Source organism: Apteryx rowi, unplaced genomic scaffold (genome assembly GCF_003343035.1).
Source record: "Apteryx rowi isolate R43461 unplaced genomic scaffold, aptRow1 scaffold_87, whole genome shotgun sequence".
Classification (NCBI taxonomy): domain Eukaryota; kingdom Metazoa; phylum Chordata; class Aves; order Apterygiformes; family Apterygidae; genus Apteryx; species Apteryx rowi.
In genome coordinates this window covers 811,831-819,416 of record NW_020451171.1, presented here as the reverse complement: position 1 = coordinate 819,416, position 7,586 = coordinate 811,831, and positions in this window count along the sequence as shown.

Here is a 7,586-nt window from a genome sequence, read left to right as displayed (position 1 = left end):
ATCCCAGGCTAATTCCACTGCTCACAGACTTACATACCCTGGTTAGCCAAGCACAAAAGACTGTGAAGGGCTACCCCCAGAGTGCTATATAGCCTGTTTCAAATTATTTGAGACCCACCAGGCACACCATGATCTCCAATAAAATTTCACAGAAGATGTTTAGTCCCTAGTGCTGAACACACTTTGGGACATGGTATTCTTAGTCATTCATATTTAGTCACAGAGATTTCATGCAGTCTCTTTGAGCCAGGTGATTTGTCCTCCACCCAGAATCCTAATGTCTGTGTGCCAGTGACTGTGATCTTCTGTTAGAGGAGGAAATGGCCTACTGCAGAAGTGCCTGGGGGCTCAGGGAGGGGTGCAGGGCGGAGAAATAGAACCTCAGACTTCCTTAAAATGATACCAACTTCCAGCCTCCCAGCACTGGGAGTGTGAGATCCAGCTTGGTATGCCTTTTGTTTCAGCCTTGCAAGAAACTAGAAAACATAGGTGTCATGGGAAATTCAGCATCACATATATACCTGCATCTAAGTTCCCACTATGGTCCAYGGAAATCTATTCAGTACAGTCAGCAGAGTCTAGCAACTAGGGAGCCAGCTCATCCTAAAGTAGGTATATGACCCTTGGTTCAATCTGGCTAAAAGTAAGCACACAATTTCCTTTGAAATGGCTGGGGTTAGCCAAGACCTCCATGACAGGCTGGCAGATATAACTTGAGAGCTATAGGATATCCATGCTCTTCTGGAGCAGTAGCTAGAGACCAAATGGGATATTGGCTAGATCTGGGATGTAGCTTAGACAGAAACACCAAGATAGAGACACCTTGATTTAGAAATACTAATCTGTGATCCAGTTGTCACAATAGAAATCAAAGGTTGATGATCCCTATTTGTTTGYCTGGCAAAACAAATGGGAAGGGATAGATTACTCCATAGTTTTCCAAGGGCAGGAAAGAATTGAACAGGATCCTGTAGATCCTCTTATCTGCAGGATTAGAACATGCATAAATCTAGCAGCTCTAACCTAGTAGGGTTACTGCCCCAAATCTGTGTTTGTAAGGCATTGGCTGCAATGCTCCTAGATTCCTGTTTCCTGCACCCGTAAAGTACATTGCTCAAATACTTAACTACAGCTTACCTAGTGACTCACCAGGCTTCAGGCCATCTTCAGAGAGATTCTAGTCCAAGGGCAACACTATGCAGTTGCAAAAATTAGCATTCTTGGTAACTACCACCACACCTGTGCCTGCCTTTGTATTAGTACCAACAACGTGCCTGAAAATGGCAAGTTACAATAATAATGCACCAGAAATCAATATGGGAAAAACTGAGGAATAAAGAAAGCAATTTTTAYGACTGARCAAAAGGAAGGATCAAATCTAAAAYTGCTGTTGAGGAGGACTAGTAGATACATGACTAGTAATTTTAACATGAGTTATGTAAAATAACGAAATAGTGGGAAAACACATGCTAGGTGAGCCTTTTCACAGAGTAAYAGAATAGTTGAAATTRGCAGGGACCTCTGGAGATCATCTGATCTAACTTCACAGAATCACACAGAGTCACCTGCAGCATATTGCCCTGGACAACGTCCAGTTGGTTTTGAATATCTCTAAAGATAGAGACTCCACAACCTCTCTGGGCAATCAGTCCAGTCCAGTGTTCAAAATACCCTCACAGTAAGAAAACCCCTTTTTCTTAGGTTTAAGYGGAATTTCTCATGTTTCAATTTGCACCCATTGCCTCTTGTCCTGTCACTGGGCACCACTGAGAAGAGTYGGACTCCATCTTCTTTATTCCCTCCAAGCAGATATTTATATACATTGATAAGATCCCCTCCAAGCCTTCTCTTTTCCAGRCTAAACAATCCTACCCCTCTCAGACTGTCCTCAYATGACAGATGGTCCAATCCCTTAATCCTCTTTGTGGCCCTCCACTGGACTCACTCCAGTAGATCCATGTCTTTCTTGTACTAGGGAGAACTTTGTACTTTTGTATACATGCGTAATGGAGATCTAAGACTGAACTGTGGGTGTGGTAATTTATGCTTGTTTACAAGTCTTCAACAAGGTTTTCTAGCTTATCATATAGCTCTAACTGTACATGAAAAAATTATCCTTGGAACTCATTGTTCTCAGTTATACACCTACAAAGCTATTTACACTCCATATAGTGCTAAACCAGAAAAAATGTACAGCTTTAAGCTACCCTTCTGGCTATACATCCTCACTGAAGAAAAGAYGTACACACTGCTGCAGCATATTAAATCAGAATCAGGTACCCACTAAGCTGGATGCATAAGCAGAAAACTTGGACCCTCATAAAAAGATCTGACAACATGTCTTTTGGCTACTGCTTGCTTCAGCTGAAAAACTAATCACCTTACTTTGCTGTAATTCAGTTAAGCTTTCTTTTKTGTACATACGGAATTTAAGGATTAATTAATGAAAACAAATAAAGTCTTTTCATTCTCCCTTTTTATACTACATCTTCCTAAGACAGGATCCAGATTCCCAGATCCAGCTGAAATTAGAGCCCCAAGCTATGGTGCTTCTGGTGTGAGACAAGTTAAAAATGAGTTCTGTGCCACAGAGTTTATAGAACTGGGAGGGAAATGAAGTTCAAACAGTGAAAAATCTTCAAGGCCAATGGCAGAAGGGAGCCATAGTCAGGACTGTAATACAGTCTCTCGACTCCCATTTCAAAATAGTGTCTGTCAGATCCTGTCAAGTTTGAAGCCAAATGAGAGCTAAGACCTGTCATCGCCTCACTTCAGAGTAAGATACCATTCAGAGCTTTGTCAGTCACTTCTTGTTTGTAACTTGGAAAAGAAAAACGCAATATGGCCCAATATCCTTGAAAGTTTACCACCTACAGATTTAAGTACTGAATTGTGTAGACAAGCCTCACAAAACACCTCCTAAGTATATAACCACATTCTTCTGCCCATTTAGGATCTCAACAAGTACAGCTCTTGTGATRGCCAATTCTCTAAAAAGACCTCATTCTTTCTCTCAAGGTCTGCACTGTTGCTGTGCTTTTAGGAAAAGAAACTGAATTAACTTCAATGTAACACTGCCTTGGCGTGATCTGGTCAGAGACCTCAGCTGAATCACTGCTTTGAAGAAAGAACTTCCTCCCATGCATGCTGTAGTCCTCACCCCTGAGGCTGGGGAATGAATCAGATGATCATTACAGCATCAGCTGCCTCCTCCTTCACCTCTGCTAGGTCAGAAAACTTTGCATCTAAGTCAGCCACTGCATGATCAGACCTGAAGTGTCAGAAGTGAAACAATTATCGACACAAGAATGGCTCTCAGCAGGGACAGCCACTGGAAAAAAAAGCCCAAGTTTAAGCTGAAATGGAAGCTGCCTACCTCAGGGAATAGAAGTGGCTACACGACCTGTTGTGCTTTCGTCAGAAATCCTCCCCTGATGTGTCAGTTGACAAGGATATGGCATTGGAACGGTGGCAGACAGCTTACCAGACTGAATTAGTACAGTTGACATCACCAGATAAGGAAAAAAAAAATCCAATATTTACTGGAAGAAGAAGAACAACAACAAAACCAAACCAAAGCCTGTGCCTGTACTGGGGACACTGTCATGGGGCACTGCAACAGCAGCTAGGCAAGATAAGTAGGCACCCTTCTATACGTGCACACAGACACAGAGCTTGTTATTGCACCCAAAGCTCAAGGGGAAGCAGTTTGTGAATGGTTTGTTAAGAGCAGAGAATTTCCCTAATTACCTCAAATCATCTCAGCTACAAAGCTGTTTATATATGACTGTACCAGGAAGATACCTATTAAAAAAAAACAAAAAAAAAAAACTGTGGCAACATGGGATTATTCAGACTCTAATCAATGAGAGATTTTATATTAAATAGACAAGGGAGAGAAAAGCCTTTGGTTACAATTAACTTCACAGTCTGATTCCTAGTGAAAGAAGATACACTGAAGAAAGGACTGTGCAAAAGATGGTCTTCCTATTTTATAGATCAAGGTCAGAAGTAGTAGTCTGACACTGTGGAATACGCATCTGTATGATTTACCTGTTATGTATTCCAATTAAATGTCTAAGCACCGAACGAGATGGGTAAAGCATCATTATCCGACTGTCACTGCAAGGAATACAGGCTGGAGAAAACTGGATGACTTGCCCGTGAAAGAATTGATCCCAGAGCTCCCTAGAGTCTCCATCTTGGCTCAACCCTCTTATTTTCTGTGCACTGTAGTTTATGAATAGAACATTCTCCCCTGAATGAGTCTGTAGGTTTGCCACCTTCTGATCCTCCACCATCGCTGAAAGGGACAGGGGGCAAAGGAAAAAAAAAACAAAACAAAACCCACCACATTTCTGTCAAGGAAACTAATTCAAAGTGCTTTTGTTACATTTTGCACAACTTCTAATTGTGGAAAGCTTTTATTCAGAATTTAAGTATCTCATTGTGGTTTAGTTTAATCCACTTTGGAAAGGACCATCCCACACCTCAGCTGAAGTGACTGGTGTCTGCGTTTAGATGAGCCTTTGCAAGCAGCGTTCTTGCAGTTTCAGATTAGCATCCAGGCAGATAAAGCACATCACTGCTTGATACTCTAGAAGCAACTGGGGTTCAGTATTTTCCCCTCCAATGTGAAATCTGCCCCCCCCCCCCCAGCAGAGTCCTTTCTAAATCGTGAATGCTTAGAAGGACAGGAGGGCACCAGTATTGTATTTGAAGCAGCTCCACTATTACAAAGAATTGCCACATCAGCTGAAGAGGTTACAAAAATCTTTTTTAACACAATCTACCTGCAATCTGTTTTCAATGACTCCCTTAAGACTCCTTAAATGTACATGCTCAAGATACTTCATAATAACCACTGTATTTTACCGTCCACTGATGATACCAGGCCCTGAGAGTAAAATCTCTGCTGACTACAAAAGGGAGACCATTTGGCAATACTACCTCTCTTTGCTGCTACCATGACTCTGAGAAGAAGTGTTAGATTCCCCTTCTCTACTCCTCCTTCCCCCATCCAGAGCCATTATCCCCCAAAAGCCTTGCAAAAGTGCTTTTTATTTCCAATTACACACAAGATAACAAAGCCAGGTAACAGTCTGTAAGAACAGGGACAATTCTTGCTAAAAGGATACCTGCCTTTTTATTAAAACAAAGAACCCATCCCTCTCAGTTTTTCACAAAATACCTTTTGGCAATTACTGCCTCTTCCAAAAAAAGGAAAATTAGAAGGCTCTGTGCCACCTGAAGCACTGGCAGTTGAAGATGACCAATAATAGATGGAACAATTTAATCCTCCTTCGCCGCCCCATCCCAAGAGAAATAAGAGTAGGGATTCCAGGAAAAAATAAAATCAGGATGAGACCAAAGTGAATGTAGCAAGGAAAACAAAGTACCCACAAGCTGGCTTTACAGTACATTTTAACTCTATTTATACAAAACACAGCTGCTGGGAAAAACAAGGCTGTGGCAAAACTATTGTTTGAGTGTACTGTTTCTTCTTCCACTTCCTGGTGAGGTTTTACAGGGTGACTGTTGACAAGTCATTCTGTGAGCACCACAGCTGCTAAAGTCCAGTTTCCTATCAAGTGGTGCATCGCGCTTAGATGCATGTGACGGTGCTCATAGCCTCACTCTATGCAGATTCTCCTGTGTATACACATGTGCAAGCTGAAACCACTGTGTGACATCCCCCTTGGGACATTCCTCTGACTAGGAGAGTTACCCTTATGAAACATGCAGGAACTTTATCCACCTTTAAGACTTGTACTCCTCAAGTCAAAAGTTCTAGTAGTTGTTCAAGAGATTCAGTTATTAGAGACAGACACATAATATAGATGCAGTATTGGACCACATGGAGATGTAAAGCCAACATAGACATACTATTAAAGATTCCTACTGCTGTTAATCAAGGCTTTACACTACCGAAGAAGGGGGGAAAAAAAAAAAAAAAATCAAAAAAACCCTTTCCCTTTAAAAATAACTGATTTCCCCCTGGTTTTGCTCTTTTGTTTTGCTCTGCATAGATAATGGTACTGCGCTAAACACTAATAGCCATTTGATTTTACAAATAGTCAGTATTTTGTAAATCAGGATTTTATATATGTGTGTGTGTGTGTGTGTGTGCACGCGCGCATATATATATATATACATATATATATAAATAAAATGAAAACAACTCCATTGGTGTGTGAACTTTTGAGAAGCATTTTCAAAAGTGTTTGTATTTAGAAGAGAAGACTCCATGCATTTACTTACAGCCAGTACATTGTAGAGGTCCCACTGCTGTGCTGTTCTTCATGTTAAGAGTTCATGGAAGCTGGGAACAGTACATGCAGATCAGCCTGAAGAGTCACTTGTTGGATCAGAGACATATCCAGACAGTTTGTCAGCACTCAGCTGGTTCATCTTCTACAAAATTCCTTGAAAAATATGTTGAAAAAATATGCAAGGTCACAAAATACAGCTCAGCAACTAGGAAAAACAGATGAATGTACTGGCTGGATTCTATTCAACTGACTCAGACAAGCCTTAAACAAGCCTTTTCATTTCTGTGCCTCAGAATCTTCATTTGTAAACTAGTCAGTGATTTACAATGAAGTCAGTGCCTTTCTAAGCCTTACATATCATACTYGGATCTCATTTTGGGTTCACGTGCTAACACTTAAAATTGTCATAATATACAGTTTTCATAGACTGTTGCATGGTCCAGAATATGAACAGGTTATTATATTCATTTCAAACACCATACTAGTGACCTAGTGAACAACTGTGCTTTCATCTGTAATGTGGTGATAAAAGTTACATTTAACACTTTATAAACCTATTTGCAAAGTGGAATCTGAGGATGAAGTTTGATTAACTTGTTTCTCTAAGTTATGTTACAAGCTGTAGGATCAGGTTTATATTGCCTTTTGGGTTTATTATAAGGGGTTATCCTTGGCTCCTTTGGTCTACTGGTGCAGAGTGGCTCATGACCGTATTGTTCATAAATAGTCTTGGGTAGGAGGAAGAGAAGTACACTGAATAACGCTTGTAACAGAGCCTGCCCTCAGTATGTAGCTTATGTAACTTTGAGGATTACRTCCCTAGKGTGATACAAACACCATCTTCAACAGTCYATTGATCAGTGGAGCCTTACAAGATCAGACTCCCACCAGTAAGTGGARCAAAAGTTCGAAAGCAGGAAGTCCACTATAGGTATGCTGCTAGAGATGCTATTCTGAAGGTGTTTTAAAGGTGTATGGTCTGCACTAGCCACATCCTCAAGGTTGTGAAGGATTCCACATTGATTCCCAAACCTAGGAGGCTAGGCGAGGGGTGCTGTCTCAGACTTGTTCAGACAACCCCAAGACTTCTTTTATGAAGCCATCTGTTGTAGAGGCTATTATTCTCTTAGCCCGCAGATCTCCGAATCACTGTAAGAGAATCATGGACCAGTTTCACCAGTGAAACTCAAGATGCCAATGAACTCCAAGGACATGGCCATCAGAGGGGTCAGGATGCCAGAGGACATCATGGCTGATACTGCCTACTATTTTCTACAATTAGACAGAAGCCCGTATTTCAACACCCAGAGGATA